Consider the following 18,598-nt stretch of genomic DNA (forward strand, 5'->3'; position numbering starts at 1 on the left):
CATAATACATTTAACACAAGACAAAACAGTCATCAAGGAAATGATAGGACATACTAAAAAAATAATGAAGGGACAGAGGTGAATCCTGTATGGTTATCACCAGTTACCCTAATGTAAATGAATTAAACACTCCAGTCAAGGGCAGAAATCAGGCAAAATACATTGTTTAAATGACCCAACTTTATGCTGTTTACAAGAAACACTAGTCAAAGACAAGTAGGGAGAAAATTTAAAATCGAGAAGTTGGACACTAGTGGCTCATGCCTGTAATCCTAGCTACTCAGAAGGCTGAAGATCTAAGCATTCCTGTTCAAAGCCAGACAGGGCAGAAAAGTCTGTTGAGACTCTTATCTCCAATAAATCACCAGAAAACAGAAAGTAGTGCTGTGGCTCAAATTGGCAGAGTGCTAGCCTTGAGCAAAAGAGCTCAGGGACAGCATCCAGGCCCTCAGTTCAAGCCCTTCAACTAACTAAATAAATAAATAAATAAGGTATACAGCATGCTAAGTGAAAGCTGCTAGTCACAAAGGCCAGATATTATTATATGATTTCACTGATATGAAGTGTCACATGTGGGAACAGAAAGTAGAGCGATGGCTGACAGCATTTGGGAGAAGGGAAAGTGAACAGTGGCTACTACTGGCATGTGGTTTCCTTTATGAAAAGACTCTGGAGTCAGACCGTGGGAATGGTTACACAACTCTAGGATTGTACTAAAACTAGTTAATTAAATAATTCAGGACAGTTTTTTGTTTGTTTGGGGTTTGGGGGCGGTCCAGGTGATGGAATCCAGGGTCTTGTACATGCTAGGCAAGTCCTCTACTACTGAGCCCCACCTAATGAAGTTGTTAATGTTTTTGAAAAAAATCAAAAAAGAAAATGAACTTTTTTTTTAAAGAATCATTTCAGTTCAAGAGGCATGCATTGACTCTGTGTGCTAAATGCTGTGTTGAAAAAACAAATGACTACCATCACCTTTGAAGAATGTAATCTTTAATAAGAAATTAACAGTTATAAAATCTAAAATGAATTGAGTCTCCTTCCTCTGGTTTTCACTCTCCAAGTTTTGCCATGAAAAACTAATTGTCAACAGTTGCCCAGATTCACAATGAGATGTTAAAGATATATTAACTCCAAATCTAGCTCCAGCCATATTTCTCTTCCACCACTGTCCTGGCCTCATGGCTATGCCTTGTTACAATGTGCAGCCCTCACCCGGAGATGTCAACTTCCTCACAAGCTTACTTCTCTTCCTGCTTATATAGGATCTGCTTTTAACTCCTTTAGGCACTTATGTCTTTTTCAAACACCATTGGCTTTTCAGATTATCACATATTTCAAGTTGGGCCACCAAAGTAAATTATTTTATGTCTTTTTATTTCCCTGCTTCCCTACTGGGTCCAACACACTGTGTGGAGCTGTCCACGGAATAAGCCAGGCACTAATACTACATCATATGCTGGGTAGGTCCGGAGGAGAGATCCCAAATGACATGCAGACGGCATATGTCTGCCATGAGATGTTCTAAAAATATGTTAATTACTTACTGAAAAAAATGTACTCAAGATATGATTTAGTACACACATTTTTAGATCCACTTGAAAATTGTCATGCTAGGTCCAAAATTCAATATGGCACCAACGGGGTGAGGCAAGTTGTAACCTCCATCCATTTTCATGAAAGGTGTCTCTCTATGATCCTCACCATTCCACAATTTTTACATGAACAACACATCGAGCTGATTTCACTTACAACCTGTTGGGCTCTGGACATGTTCCAGTATGAGACAAGTCCAAGGAGTTAGTTGTGCTCATTGTAAATAGAAGAACTCTTATCTCCAGACTTCAGGTTGCATCACTATGTTCCTCTACCTTTGCCAAACATTCTCAGTTTCTCACTCAACAACTGTTTCATCTTCCCATAATCAGTATCTAAGTATCATTGTCAAGTATCAGTATCAGCGTCTAAGAGGCATATCGCCTACATGCATGACTATGACTGCACATCACTCATGCAGAGGTATCTTCTGCCCTTCAAGCCTTTACACAAGGCGACTAATTACAAGCCACACCACAGGCTAGAAACCTCTGAATGAAATCTTCAGTTCTAGATTTACTTCCCTTTGAAGTAAATTTGTGATCTCTGATGAGTAAAATGAAAATCTACTGTGCAAACAACACGTGTAGAAATCCCACTTAAATCCAGATTTTGCATAAGGAACTCCAAAACCTCATAGCAAAAACAAAACAAAAGAAAAAAGTAAAAATGGACAATGGACATTGACATTTCTCAAAAGAAGATATACAAATTCCCTACAGGTCCACAACAAAAATACTCAGCATCATTAATCATCAGAGAAATGCAAATCAAAACCTCAATAAGATATTACCTCAACCCTGCCTATAGTCCTAGCTACCCAGGAGACTGAAATCTGATGATTCCTGTTTGAAGTCAGACCAGGCAGAAAAGTCTGTGAGACTCTTATCTACAAATAAGCACCCAAACAGTCAGAACTAGAACTGTAGCTCAAGTGGTAAAATGCTATGCTTGAGCACAAAAGCTCAGGGACAGAACCCAGACCCTGAGTTCAAGCCCCAGGACTGGAACAACAACAACAACAAAAGATATTACTTCATCCCAGTAAGTAATGCTATCTCACAGAAGTTGAGAGTTAAATAGTTATCAAGGTGAGGTGAAGGGAGGGACGAATGGGGAAAAGCAGCCGGGTAACAAGAAAACAACAATGTCTGGTATATTTCAAAAATTTAGAAGCAAGGATTTTGTAATTTTTCACCATACACAATGATCAACACTTGAAGAAATAAATTTCTAACCTACTGAGACATTACATAGCATACCCATGCATCAAAACATGTATATGTACAACTATGTTTTATGTGCTCACTAAAAAGTAAGTTAAAACCAGGCACTGGTAGCTCATACCTGTAATCCTAACTACTCAGGGAGCTGAGTTCAGAGGATCACAATTCAAAGCCAGCCTGGACAGACAAATCTGTGAGATTCTCATCTCCAACTAACCAGCAAAATGCCAAAAGTAGAAATGTAGTTTAAATGGTAGCTAAAACTTGAGTGAAAAATCCAAGCAAGGGTGTGAGGCCCAGAGGTCAGGCCCCAGTATAGGCACAAAAAAATTAATTAATTAATTAAAGAAATGAAATCATTAATATACATGAAAAATCAGGTTCTAATTCAGTAAGTCAGGTGTAGAGCTAGAGATTCTGCAGTTCTAATAAGCTTCCTAATAATGCTGAGGCTGCTTTCACTGCAAGGAATTGGAAGACTTACAAAAGAAAGTTTCTGAGAAGAAAAATATTTGAATGAATTAGAACTCCATGACTTGACTTCCTGTCATTTTAAATCTACTCCAAAATAATGTTCTTTTAGCATCCTGTGCCAACTCAATATCTAGTTTATATAAATAACTGCTGTTCACAATGGTCCATGAGATAAAACAGATGGCTCCATCAGCCATTAGCCATTGACCATTGTATATCCTCTATTTGATCGATACTGTACATTATATAAAGGCATTGGCCAAGTTTCCATATGTTCATAGTACCTAAAATCTACTTGGCAAAAAAGATTATTTGGAAACAAAATAGTGTAAACCTCTGAATCAGTAAATGATTAAGATTGTAATTGCTATGAAACAATTAGCCAAAGGAGCTACCAGTACCAGCATATGGGAAGAAACTTCTTTCCCTTCCCAGATCACAGTATTCACCCTACCCCCCACATTACCGTCACTGGCCAACAAGGGGACTTACATTAACTTCTAGGATGCTGTATTCTGCAGGAGGATAAGTTAAAGAACAATGATGAGAAAACACTGTTTTAAAATTGTACCTTGAAGACAATGGAGACATGTGAAAGTAAATAAAATAGGTGGGCATTCCAGATACTTCCTGTGGCAAAAGTACTGAGGTGGAGATAAGCCAGGGGTATTTATGAGATGGAAAGAAGACCTGCCTGCAGCAAACCACAGCACCACAGTCACCACTGTCCCATCCTGAGGAGAAGCAGCATGGATACTGACTCATAAGAACCTCATAACCACCCACACTCAGACTAACAAACCACTTCTTTCCTGCTTTGTTCCAACAGTTCATTCTCAAATACAAGATACCATCACTTTCTGCCTGCTATGGACCAGAGGGCTGCGTGAAAAGACTATGGATGTTTAGAAGGGTCTTAAATTTAAGGAAAGCCCACTCACTGCATAAGGTTAAGTGTTTTGTTGCCACTTCACACCTCCACTTTTTTTTGGGTGGGGGGGTCGGGTCATGGGGCTTGAACTCTGGGCCTTGGTGCTGTCCCTCAGCTCTTCAGCTCAAAGCGAGCGCTCTACCGCTTGAGCCACAGCGCCACTTCCAGTTTTCCAGTTTTTAATAGGAGATAAGAGTTTCACAGACTTTCCTTCCCAGGCTGGCTTTTGAACTGCCATCTTCAGATCTCAGTCTCCTGAGTAGTTAGGATTACAGGCATGAGCCACCGGCGTCCGGCGTTTCAGACATACCTCCACTCCTTAGAGACTATTTCACAGGTCTTGTTGTCAACTCTGTCATCAATCATCTTTGTGACTGACTCTTCTCTGAACCCTGGCCAAATTATTCTCATCACTCTCACACAGGTGAGTGATGAATCATACTTCAGGATTTCCCCAATCACTCTATCTAAAAGAGGTTTCAGTTACACTCCATTCTCTGCCAGAGCCTGGGGCATATATCACACTTCAGATGGTTTTTGCATTTTTTCACTAATAAAATATTTTAAATATAAGCAAGGTGCCAGTAGCTCATACCTGTAATCCTAGCTACTTACGAGGCTGAGATCTGAGGAGTCCAGTTTAAAACCAGCCTTAGGCAGGAAAGTCCATGAGACTTGTCTCCAATAACTATCAAAAAGCCAGAAGTGAAACTGTGGCTCGAGTAGTAGAGCACTAGCCTTGAGCAAAAAAAAAAAAAAAAGCCTCAGCGCCCAGACCCTGAGTTCAAGTCCCAGGACTGGAATTATAAAAAGATGCAAACATATATTTAGAAAATCATATAGTTCATAAGTTAATATAACAATAGCCCATATATTACTATCAAATTTAGGAAACATCAGCCATTTTGCCAAATTTGCTTTGCAATTCCATGTTTGTTTATTTATATCTTTGTTTCTTTTTTCCCACTAGACTATCTGTCCTATATAGGCAGAGTACATGTGATATTAACCTCTCTCAGACCCATCCTTTTTCATAGATCCTGGCATTTATAAGGCTCCCGATGGTTGTTCAATAAAAATGCATGGTTAACTTCTGACTCATCATTAAAAGATTGTTATCACTCTAAAAGAATTATTAGACAAAAGTTAATGACTCCATCTTTATTCAAATCCAATGTAAGGAGTGCTCTTTATTAAAGAATAGGGATTTAAATATAAGAATATGCTTTAACTGATTTTTACACATTAAAGTAGGTTAACTAAGGAAAGTACAAACTTCCAAAAGAAAGAGAGACAGGCATCAAAGACAGAGACACACAGAGGGATACATGCAGAAAGAAGGAATAAAAAGAGACAAAAATGAGAGAGAGAATGCCAATCAAAAAGAAAATTCAGAACAATTATTAGACCACTAAAGATCATTCTCATTTTTTCTAGGTTAGGCCAAAGGCAACATAGATCACTACCAAAAAACAAAAAACAAAACAACAACAACAAAAACAACACTTGGAGTATCAAACCCATTTGTCTGAAACCAAATGAAGCAGAAAACAAAAGTGTTAGGTCAAGTCCAGATGTCAGATTTCTCTATTCTTTCTACCTGTACCCACTCCCACCCAGTGTTTTCTGCAAACTACTACCAAAAAAAATCCTCCCATTGTGATTCTCTACTTGATCTCAAGAACCATGCATACATTTTTACCCTTCCAGCATCAAGATTTACTGAATCTAAATTCTGTTACTTTGCTAACAATCCTCCTTTTCTTCTCTGTCCTAGGCATGGTTCACTATGGGCAAAATACATGAATAAGATATGCCATCATCTATAACAAAAGTTACCAGCAGTATTATGGAATATTTTTCTTACTCCACAAATATCTTACTCCACAGATCATATATTATGCAGCACATGTTTCCTATTCAGCTATGCTAGTCATCATGTGAAAGCAACCTTCTTCCCACTGCCCGACATGTGGCACAGCACATTCATAAGTCCAGGCACTGAGGCCCATAATCTTCACTTTTAGCATTTCCTCAAGATCAAAAGATGCTACATCGTCTCTATGAGTTGGTAAGTGCATGGACCAACTTCTAGGTGAAAGTTCTTTTCTTCACAACATCATCACCTTCTTATCTATACCTGAAGCCACTACTCTGCCAATCCTGTCCCTTGCCCATCTTTTCCCATCTCATAAATAAGTTAACCAAGAGAAAAACCTCCTCTCTTACAGCATGAGTTTTCAGTGATAAATGAACAAAGCATCACCAAGCACTCCTCCCTGAACAAATGCCAAGGGCTGATTCATTCTCTGCATGACATCGGTGGTTTCATGGAACCGTAAAGTGAAGTATCTGCTAGCGTGAACTTGGTAGTAATCACTCTTCCATACACTACTCCACTCATTATGCAACAGCTAACCATAGCAGTTAACAAAGGAATTGTATCAATAACTTCTAGTTTCTCAGGTGATTTTCCAAGTGACCCAGGTAAGATGACTCATATTTATTCCTGCTACAATAATCCTTTAATGAGGCCAACAGGGTTATTGTCTTTTACCTTCATTGAGCTATCTAATACATTAATTTTGTAGAGGAAAGCATTATTGTGTACTTATCCTTAGAAACTTCAGTAACAGAGAAGCCACTGTCCTTTGTTTGAAAATGACACAAAAATACCATGGCTTCATGCCACCATTGGTCAAAGTTTCATAACAGGCAATGATCAAGGGTTCACTCCCAACATTGGCAATGAGCTAATAAATCACAGCTTTGAAATAGCCACTGTCACATTTTCATGTGTGCTCTTCACTTTGAAATCACTGCTGTCACATAACAAGGAATCTCTCTGTTCCTGAATGCAGAATTCACACTTTATGTTTACAGCAGAACCCAATTCCTTAAGTATGTTTAGGAAAATCTGGACTGTAGCATTTACATTACTACTATTTGAGCACGCTGTTTGGATTTCAGGGTTGTTGTTTTTTTCCAGATTCAAGAATATATGCAATCACAAAATTAGTGTTAGGGATAGGACCCCAGTCTAAACATGAGACTCATCATTCAAATAGGCCAAAGACTTCTATGCAGTATTCTCAAAAACACTGGTTAAAAAGAACCCAAAGTTTTATGGCATAGAATTTTATACTTGTGGCATTCTGCCAGTGCTCAAGAATTTTGATATCTTTAAGCCAGGCACAGGTGGCTCACATCTCTAATCCTAGCTCTTCTAGAGTCTAAGATCAGGAAGATTACAGTTTGAATCCAGCATTGGCATATCTGAGGAATATCAACCAACACCTGGGTGCAGTGGCAGCATCCCAGCTACATGGAAGGCTGAGATTGGGAGAATTTCAATTCTAGGGCAACCAAGGCAGTGAAGTGTATAAGACTCCATCTCAGCAGAAAGAAGCTGGACATTATGTCACATACCTGCTCCTAACTACAATGAACACACTAAAATTGGCACATCATAAACCAAGTACATCATGGGCAGGAAATGAGATCTTTTTAAATTTCATTTTATTGTAAAGATGCTGTACAGAGGGGTTACGGTGACATAAGTAAGATCCTATCCGAAAAAAAAAATATCTAGAACAAAGAAAGGACTAGAGACATGACTTAGCAATAGAGCACTTTCCTAACAAGAAAGAGGCTCAGAGTTCAAACACCAATATACTGAATGGAAGAGTTTTTGAATTTTAGAGCATTTCAGGTTTCTAATTTTTGGATTAGAGATGTCCCACTATATTTCCATAACTATTTTTATACCTCTATGAACCACTTTTGAATTGCTATTCTATTTTCGTGAAATAAAGATACGACCCAAGAATAGGAACATCAAAAAAAAACACTTTAGGGGGCTGGGAAGGTGGCTCAGTGGTAGAGTGCTTGCCTTGCATGCATGAGGGTTCGATTCCTCAGCACCACATAAACAAAAAGAAAAAAGCTGGAAGTGGCACTGTGGCTCAAGTAGTAGAGCGCTAGCCTTGAGCTGAAGAGCTGAGGGACAGCTCCCAGGCCCAGAGTTCAGGCCCATGACCGGACCCCAAAAAAACAAAAACAAAAACAAAAACACTTTAACAAGTAAAAAAATCAGCTAATAATATAGAAAATGTATTAACCAATACAAAATAGATCGTCAATGAAATGCAAGCTATACACAGCAGTGCAATATTCCTAGCACAATCTTTAACATTAAGAAGAGTTTTGGAAGTGGTGTTATGGCTCAAGTGGTAGAGTGCTAGCCATGAGTGAGAAAAGCTAAGCAAAAGCATGAGGCTGTGAGTTCAAGCCTCAGTACAATAAATAAATAATTTGAAGAACATAGTATGAGATGTCTGCTGAAATCATGACTCTCAGATTGCGTCTTTCTAATCTCATTTCTGACCCCACTCCTCCCAGCTCACTCCATCCCATCACACAGGTCTCTTGTAAATCTTTGAACATATCCAAACATGTTCCAATGCCAAGACCTTAGCAATGGGTGATGCCTTTCCTTGAGTCTCTACCTCAGTCATTTACATAAGTAACTTCTCCTACTGCCTTTTCAGTCTTTGCTTAGGTCTCTTTCACCATAAAGTCACCTCAACCACCCTGTCTCACATTTTCTTTCACCCAAAGCACTTACTTCTAGCATGCTGCATAATTTACTTCTGTATTTGGGTTACTCTCTTGCTCCTGCCCTCAACAGAATGAAAACTGCACAGGTCAGAGCTGTTCATTTTATTTATTTGTGTACAGCCAGCACTCAAATCAGACACTAACTCATGAAAGCTCAATAAATATTAGGGAACTAAATGAAAGAATGAACAAATGAAAATTCTCATTAATTTTCCTTTCTAACTACCTATTTGCCTATAGACTTTAGAGAATTAAACAGGAAATCACAAGCTTTCAAAGATTTTTTTATTAAAAGGATTACATTTAACAGACTGGAGTTAACTGAACAAGGTCAGGAGATGATCAAAAGCTACCATATTTCACTCTCAAAAATGTCCTTGACTCAGCAAACCAAAAACAGAAAAAATTTACATAGCCATCTATCTTACAAAGTAGATACATAAATGTCTTCTTGTCCAGGCATGACAACCAAGCTTCTGAGGACATTGGTGGACTGCATACTGGAAGAGTGACAGCCATAATTAATTGCAACACCAACTGACCCTCACTGCCAGTGAACTATCCACAAACAGGCAAATCTTTTGGGTTTTTTTGTGGTGGGACAGTACAGGAATTTGATCTCAGGACTTCATGTTTGCAAGTCAGGCACTCTACTGATGAGCCAATCCTCCAACTCCTTTTTTATACAAGTCATTTTTGAGACAGGGTCTTGTTGTTGTTGTTTTTGTTTTTGTTTTTGTTTTTGTTTTGGGTCCGGTCATGGGGCCTGAACTCTGGGCCTGGGCGCTGTCCCTCAGCTCTTCAGCTCAAGGCTAGCGCTCTACCACTTGAGCCACAGCGCCACTTCCAGCTTTTTTCTTTTTGCTTATGTGGTGCTGAGGAATCGAACCCAGGACCTCACGCATGCAAGGCAAGCACTCTACCACTGAGCCACCTTCCCGGCCTGGGTCTTGTTTTTTCTTTTGGCCCTTACTTGGATTTTGATACTTGTTTTATGCTTCCCATCCCAGCTGGGATGACGGGCATGCTCCATTCCACCCAGCTATTGAGAAAGGATTTCACTTGTTTGCCCTAGCTAGCCTCAAACCAAGATCCTGCTAATCTCAGCCTCCCAAGCAAGTAGGATTCTAGTCATGGTAGTCATAAGTCAGCAGTGCCCACCTCAAGCATGCAATTCTTTAGTAAGGAAGCAAAGATAGTGCAGAAGCAGGTATTATAATAAGCTTCAAGTATCTAGCTTCCATACAGAATGCAAATCCATCAATTCACCTGTCCAATCCCAAACACTTACGAAAAGAGGGGTCACCTGATGAGCAGTACACCAAATCTCATGCTCTGAAAGCCCTCTGTACAAAAAGCTGAGACCTAAATCCAACTGGAGACAGAAGAGAATACAGAAAACAAAAGCTCTCCTATTGTCAACATGGCCCAGAGATGCAGGAAACTAAGAGAATGTGGAGTCAAGCCTTCACAGCAGCATTTGTGTTCTGGATTCTGAATAAATATCCAAGAACCACACCAAATATGAGATTGTGAGAAATGCATTCACATCCACAAGTAACATATGATCACTGGTCTGCAAACATGTTTTATAAAAACTGCCCTTATAATCCAATCCCATTTATATACTATTTGTGTCAGCACTAAATAAAGAATAAAAGGTAATTCTCATTGTGCTTAAAGCCAGTAATAATAGGGATTACATCCAGGGTAGATGACTTAAGACTGAAACTGTTTTATATTTCCTCTCTATATAAATAGAAGACATACAATTATCTCCATTTTTCAGGTTTAAATTTTTCTGATTTTTTTCCATTTTTTTCAACTGAAAAAAAAAGACTAAAATGAGGCAAAACTCAAAACATGTGGTGTTAGAAGGATATTATGGTATACACCTGTAATCCCAAAACTCAGGAGTCTGAGGCTAGATCATTAGTCAGAGGCTAGTCTGGGCTATAATAAGATTCTGTCTTCATCTTTAACATCAACCTTACCATGATCATCAATGTCAAGAGGCATAAAGAAGATAGAGTGACCCTATAACTTCTCACCCAACCCAGAGTACTTTTAAAAATGAAAAGGGGTATTTTTTATCATTAAAACAGGTCAGCAGGAATAAACTTGCACTGTAACAAGCAAACCAGAAGGTCTTCCAATGTCTCACTCATATCCTGAAGCAAGCAAGTCCTGCTCCTGTTAGACAGCCCAACTTCACAGTCTTTTCTCCTTTACAAACCAGCCCTGGCTTTTAACAACAAAATGTTTTTCATCCAACACTGCCATTTCCTATCCAACACATCGTGCAGAACTGGTTCCATTCTTCCCCCCAGGAAAGCAGGCAGCAATGCACTAGAATGTGGAGTCCAGCCAGGTCTGGAGCAGGCTCCAGGACTGAAGCCTCTGGATTCACTAAAGAAGCACCTCACAACAGGGATGGTCACCTGGTAAGAGAAGGCACAGACACGAGCCAGCAATTTAACAACTGCTTCAAATATTCTATCACTTCATTGATGCTGGGGTACATGTCAAAACTGGGTAGAGGCCAAAACCAAAGCTCCTGAAAGACACTTTCATCCAGAAAGAAGGTCACAGCGTCCGTCTGCCCGCCCTCAACTATAGGTGACCCTTTTGGCTGCTTTGCCTTTTGCTGAGGTCAGTGATACAAAACTCTTGGAACAGAGTAAGCAAAGTACGTTTTCCTTCCCAGATCACATCGACAAAATTAAAAGAAGCCAATGCTTCCTGTATTTCATGCCTCCTTTCCCAGTGGGAACAAACACAGTTCACTACATTCAGTCCTGTGGCTGGTGAGTATGAATTGAATGGAATATTTTTCTTTACATTCCTAAAGAAAGAAAACCAATTTGGGGATGTAGATGCCCTTGGGAACACACTGCCTTGACAAGAGCTGAAAAATCTCCAGCTGGTCTATCTCAAGGGTTCAGAATCACTTTAGTTTACTCACTAACATCACAGTTCATAAGGATTCCCTGCCAAAGGGTGCCTGGAAAGGCAAACATCTGAAGCTGGCAAATCATCATAGAAGGAAAGTAGTGTCCACAGCTAATAGTCTGGGGACAAATGTGGGAGACCAGGGAGCCACCTGTCAAGGAGATAATAGAGGGAACTGGACTCAAGCTAAGACAGATTTGTCTAAAGTACTTCTGGCTAGGAGACACTGAGTCCAACGGGCCATTTGTACACAAGAAAAGCAGAACCTTTGTCCCCTAGAAGTAGTAATAGACTTTTAAGTCCAAAGACATTCATTGGGATAAAACTGTTTAAGTTGTCTTATCTAACCATAGTTGAGGCCCAATGTGTCAGTGTACTGATCAAAACGATAGCTCAATGGTGGCTTTAAATAGTTAAAGAAAAAGAAAATAAAAGAACAGGTTAGGCTGCAGGATGGTATGGTACTAATGCTCCCCTGCGAGATCAACATTGTCTTTTCCACCTTCCATCCACCCCCCCAGCTCCACCTGCCAATAGTGAAGTAGATAATTTCTAAAGAATACAATGACCCTTTATGCCTGGTTTGTCTTGTCTGCTAGGGACACCATCTGTCTCCCACACTACAAAAACAATCTCCGCAGGAATCTTCTGATGACCAACTAGACCAGCAAACTCTAGATTTTCCAACCATTAAAAATACCCCTATCCAGATTAGCCCCTATGTTTAATACCTTTAAAGACAAACTTAAGAAGTGAGCTTGCTTTGCTTTTAGAGAAGTGACATTTTAAAGATAACCTGGTGGGGGGGGGGGGGCGGAGAAGGAAGGGAGATGCTCTCTCTAGGCAACAGAAGAAATGAGCCCTTAAGGGAATAGTAGAAATAACAAAAAGAAAATCATATTTGGAGGATACACACACACCAAACTCCACCAGGTTTAAAGAGGAAGATTACTAAAGCATATTTTTTTTTCTTTTAAGTGGCAAACTACAGAAAAGTACTCAAGAAAAGACAAGTTTTCCACTTTGACAAAGAAAGATAAATGTACAGTGAGAACCAGGGCAGCAAAAGCCGAAATTGTATCCAGGGAGAAGGCCTGGGTGAAGTTTGCCTGTGGTTGCACTTCTGTGTAGCTTGTCTGTCTGATCACGGATGCGACCCTGTCCCCAAGTTTAACAGTGCTGAACCCTAACTGGAATTGTGAGCTCTCTCCAAAGACGTTCAACACAAAAAGGAATCAACGCGCCTATCGAGATGCTCCCAAAACGAATCCATTCATAAATGAAAGGCCACTGGAGCCTTGCTCGTGAAGAACACCAGGCACGACAGCACCAGACCTCTGCAGTTGCCCGTCCTGGAAACGGCTACGTCTAAATCTGGTCTTCTTCAAGGCCCCAAGCCCCCGCAGCGGAGCTCCCCGACACCTTCCCAGCCAGAAAGCAAGCGCAGCTCCGTCCCTCTCCAGTGATGCTCCGAGCGACCCGAAAGTCCCCGCTGCCCGGGAAGAGCAGAGCCTCGGGTCGGTCCCAGCGCCTCCCGGCCGCCTCTCGGGGCAGCGGATGCAGAATGTCAAATGAATGACCGCGCCGGGGCGCGAGGGAGGAAGACCCAGCCACCCCCCGCGGTCGCCGCGGTGCCCGCGGTCCGGTCCCTGCGGGGCCGCGCACTCACCTGGGCTCGGGGAGCCAGTGGGCACCGGGCCGCGGGGCGGGAGGGCACCCCGCGATCGCCCGGACCCCGCGGCTCGAGAGCTGTCCGGCTGGTCCTCCGTGCGTGCCGCGTGCAGCTCCGGGCTTCGGTGTCCGCTGAGCCTCTTCCCTCCGCCCCCAGGAGCCGGGCGACCCTGAGCGGCCGTCGGCGACCCCGCGACCCTGCGACCCTGGCCGCCCGCCCGCCCTCCCGAGAGACGCGGCGCTCGCGCCGGAGCCCAGCGCGCCCCTCAGCGGCTCCTCCCGCCGCCCTGCGCAGCGGGCTGCGTCCCGGCGCGCCTTTGTGCTGGCATCCTCCCCCTCCTCCTCCTCTTCTTCCTCTTCCTCCTCCCTTCCTCCTCCTCCTCCTCCTCCTCGCTCGGGGCTCGGGCTCCGCGACGCCCCCCTCCCCGCCTGCCCGCTCGCGGTTACGCCGCGCCCCCCGCGCGACCCGCCGATTGTGCCGAGTCAGCAGCGGGGACCGCGGGGACGCGCCAGGCCATGGCTCCCGCCCGCGCTCCGGAGGCCGCGGGGGGCTTCGGGCGCCCGGCTGGCTGCAGGGCCCCGCGTGCAGCCGCCCCCCGGCGGCCCCGGCGCCCGGCTGCGGGTCTCCGGGTCCCCGGGCGTCCCCCGCGAGCAGCGCGCCGGCCGCGCGCTTCGCCTCCCTCCCGTCACCACGGCCGTCCGGCCCCGCTCAGCCCGGCCAGCTCACCTCCCGCCGCGCCGCACGCCTCTGCCGGGCGGCATCGGTCCGCTGCACCCCGCGGGCGCCCGCCTGGGGGCGGCCTGCACGTCGGACACCAGGGGAAGGGAGGCAGTGGCGGGGACTTGGATGGGAGAGACAGCGGAACCTCCCCGAGGAAGGTGCGCGAGAGCAGGGCGGAGGCAGCTGGGCGGAGGAGACCCGCGGCGGCTGCGGCGGCGGCGCCAGAGCTGCTCTCCTGGCCGAGGCAGAGCTGTGAGCCTTCCCGGAGGGGTTGCAGCGGATGACGGGGTCCCTCCGAGCTCCCGCAGGCTGGACTGACTCTAAATTCCACCAGGACGCTGGGGGCGGGGATGGGGAGAAAGGCTGGGGGACGGGCGTCATGCCTTGATTTCCCCAACTGCAAGGACTACCCCGTAACACCCTTGTCACTTACACGGGGTGTGGTCAAATGCAAAATGGATTATTGAGAGCGTACTTTGCTTAAAAAGAGGGCACTGAAATTGAAAATTGCTGCATGAATACTTTCAGCTTTATATACATTTATATATTTATATCGATTTAATAAATTATATATTTATATAATATATCCCCCCCCCGTGGCACCTTCCTTGAGTCATTCGCGTTAAAAAGAATTAATGCTGAAATGTAAGAATATTGCCTGATCGCCACATGGTGTCTTTCCAAATTAAAGAAATGAACTTGATTTTGCAGTTTAACTATATCTATCTATATGGAGAAAGTCCCAAGGTAGAGAGCGCTTCCCCCAAATAATGAATATTCGAGGGGAGGGGCTTTCTGAATGTGTTCAACAGTTATCTATCTCCCACCCAGTCTTTTTTCTGGTAACTCTGTCACAGTTCTTATGGGAGCCACCCTTCCTTCCCCCTCCCCTACAAGGAGACCTCCGGCCCTCACTCCCCAGGACTAGCCCACCATCAGATGCCAAACCACAATGACTGGTTCAGGGATGGGCGTGTTGGTCCAGAAACTCCACTGGAGGCGTTTGTTAGATTTGTTCAGAAAAGGCTCTTTAGGATAACTAAAGTGGAAAGGTGTAATCAGGCAATAACAAAGGCCACTAATCCCTAAAGGAATAGTGGGATGCTAGCAAGATAGAAGGTCACAGCTGGCTCTCTCAAGAGCCTCAGTAGGCAAATGGGGTCTTCAGGGAGGTCTACTCCAGCAACCCACGAATGTTCTAAAGTCAGTTTCAGTTATATTGTCAATTGTCACAACAGTCCTGCCTCCTTACTTCCATAGTTCTATATTCTGGGCAACACTGATGAACGTCTCCCTACCCAAGTTCCAAATCCAGTTTCTACTGCAAAAATAGCGGTCCCATAACCTGCTCTTTTTCTACACCTTAGACCCAGCATCCCCACCCCTACAACCCTTAACCTCCTGTATTGATTAGACACTTGTTACAATATTTCTTCTTTGAAAGCATCAAGAATGGTTAGAAGTGGGTATCTGACTCTGTCCTAGATTTTTTTAAACATTTTTTCTCACTTAGAAAGCAGCCTCATTTATCTTTAAAACTTACAACACACCAACCACTGAGACTAAGGTGCCACGTAAAATAGTAAATTCATCCTATAATTTTAAGACTTGCAAATGTCTTGTTTCATAGTCATTCCAAGCCTCATCCCCCACCCCTGCCTAGCATGGTCCCCCTTTAACTGCCTCTCCTAGCCTTTCCTTAACCTATTTTCATAAAGAACTCAGAATTTCATAAACTGTTTGGTTCTGTGTTGAAACTGACCTAATATTAGAAAGTGATTCTTAATAAGTTAAAATACTTCTGACTCACTCCAGCACTAAAGGCACATTCTTCAACTACTTGTCCTTTTTCCAAGATTTTTGAGTGACCTTCACTGCTTCTAATATGATGGTGAAAGCCTCCTGTTATCTTAGATCATGTCCTTGCTATGGATGTGCTTAGATGTGGGTATGCTTCTCTTCAAACCTAATGTCCAAAGCTACACCCAAGGGCAGATTCTAAGGAACTTAAAGATACCTTCCAAAACCACAGAAAGGGCCCTGGAAGCAAATCCACATGATCTATGTGTTGATTGGAACATATTTTTCTCTCACACTTGCAATGAACTAGATGTTTGTATTCCCCAAAATTTAGATGTTGTAATCCTATGTCAAATGTGATAGTGTTAGGATTTGGGGCCTATTGGAGGTGATTAAATTATGGAGGTGGAGTCTTTGTAAGTAGGTGGGATTAGTGTCCTTACAAAAGGGACCCTGGAAGTCTCTCCCACCCTCTTTTTACCACAAGGGAATAAAATTTAAAAAATTAAAAAAAAATTTTTTTAAACGGCAATTTTCAACAAGAAGAGATCTCCTTACCAGAATCCAACCTTGCCGAAATCTGCTCTTGGATTTCTAGTCTTCAGAGCTGGTAAATTTCTGTTGTTTATAAACCACCTAATCTATGACACTTTGTTACAGCACTGTAAACTAAGACAAGACTGCTGTTTCTTCTCATTCTAACTACCTATTTCCTATAATCACCATCATATCAGGAGGAACTGAAGTACTTGAGCACCTTTAGGAACTGGGTGTAAGGGAAAGTTTAGTTAGTTAAGGGCAGTGAATGAAATTTCATCCCTGGGTCTTTTCAACTCCTTGTAATAAATATGCCTTTTCTGACTGTTCAAAGGCTTACAGTCATCTGTCTTCTGCGACACAAAGGTGGAAGGAGACCAAAATCAAATCACCAAACAAATGTATCTTTTAGGTCCTGCAGGGAAGTATATAGCTAGTGGATTGCTGATGTTTAAAACCAGTGGACCCAGAATTACAATATAGAAAAGCCTCCCACATGTCACTAACATATTTTCCAAATTTGATGAATCATTAAAATGAATGACTTTCCCAATACATTGTGCTCTACAAAGAAACTCTTCTAAACTATCAACAATAAAAATAAAATTTTGATCAACTTACTGCGAAGACCAAAGTATCTGTCAACTCTGCTGAACAAAATGGAACAAAATTATTTTCATATGAAAAAGAAATCCAAGGTCCAAAATATATATTAGGGCCAATATATAATTTTTTAAAAAGTATCACAGAGTTAATTGGTTTTTAAACTCAATTTTTGTTTGCATGATTTTTGCTTTGCTTTCTAGATTTTATTGCCTTATATTTTAAGTCACTGTTTTAGGACATGCAATGTCTCCTATGTACAATATATTTTACCTTTCCACAACAATATGTTTTCCAAAAATGTAATTTATTCCTTCAAGGTTAAACTCAATTTTAAATTGATTTTTAAATTCTAAAAAATATATTTTGTATCTCTTTTGTATTTATGTGTATTTTTTCCTTAAAAAGTGACCAAAGTATAAATTCTTCAATCTTCACAAAACCCAATTCACCATGGTAGTCTGTAGAATAGTCAGTATAGCATTGAGTAGGAACTTCCACTTGAAGAAATGACTAATTTAAGTACTTTGCCTTAAGAAATCAGTTTTTTGTAGCATTCCATCTGTCAACCAAAACAAGTAGCTGTTATAACCAGGGAAATAGGGACATAGCCGAAGAATATCTATTTGAATGCCAAAATACATGTTTAAATGTATTACTAATATTTTTCCCTTGAAAACATAGAACAAACATAAGTGATTCATTTTCACAGGAGCTATCATTATGTAATGTGCTAATGCTATGATGTCACTAAGAACTTGAAAGGGGGACTAATTTTGCCCCCAAACTAGTTTTATTTTACTTTGACAATATATTTTCCCATCTGAAGATTGCTTTTAATATATTATTTTAACATATTGTTTTAACAAGCTTTATTCATTCATTGATTCAAAAAAGTTGTATTGATTCATTGATTCAAAAAAGTTGTGTTGAGCTATGTATAGTGGTTCATGCCTGTAATCCCAATTCCTTACTTGAAGGGCTGAGATAAGAAGTTGGATACTCTCTCTGTCTCTCTTTCTATATGACTGTGTCTTTCTCCCTCTCACTCTCTCATACACACATGAGTGACAGAGACTAACAGAAAATTACCAGTGAATTGTAAATAAGTTTGTGGTTCCATTGAAAATTTCTTGTCTCTATGAATACTGCTCCAGGTATTTGTTTTGTTTTATTCTTTTTATTCTGATTTGGGTGGTAACAAAAGAAGTTTTTTCCATCTAAAAAAAGAAGAGGCAAAGTAGTAAAGTTCATTTTATTTTATAGCTTGAAGAGTCTGTTTAGATTATTTCTCAACTTGTTCATTTAAAAACACTCAGACTCCCACATCCTAGCCCCATCCCAGCTAGTGCCTGGATGGAAGGGAGGTGGCAGTAGTGGCTTATGTGATTATGTAGACCCACTTGTCCGAATAGCATCCTCTGAATGTGATTTCTTCCCCTCTTCCCAGGAGTGGCCAGGGCTGCT

At 41.9% G+C, this 18,598-nt stretch overlaps 1 protein-coding gene across 4 annotated transcripts in view; it reads right to left on the reverse strand.

Annotated features, from left to right (window-relative positions):
* Positions 1–14,469, reverse strand: part of Hecw2 (HECT, C2 and WW domain containing E3 ubiquitin protein ligase 2) — a 369,185-nt gene extending 354,716 nt beyond the window's left edge. For 3 of the 4 annotated variants that reach the window (XM_069995707.1, XM_069995702.1, XM_069995705.1), the window contains exon 1: positions 13,469–13,603. The gene's annotated coding sequence lies outside the window, so the exon portion shown is untranslated. Of the gene's footprint in view, positions 1–13,468; positions 13,604–14,197 lie in introns of those variants that run through there. The other variant, XM_069995704.1, reaches the window with a different exon arrangement.
* Between the last annotated feature and the right edge of the window lie 4,129 nt (positions 14,470–18,598).

The sequence above is a fragment of the Dipodomys merriami genome, unplaced genomic scaffold (genome assembly GCF_024711535.1).
Source record: "Dipodomys merriami isolate MVZ:Mamm:240054 unplaced genomic scaffold, mDipMer1.0.p SCAF_49, whole genome shotgun sequence".
NCBI classification, from domain to species: Eukaryota; Metazoa; Chordata; class Mammalia; order Rodentia; family Heteromyidae; genus Dipodomys; species Dipodomys merriami.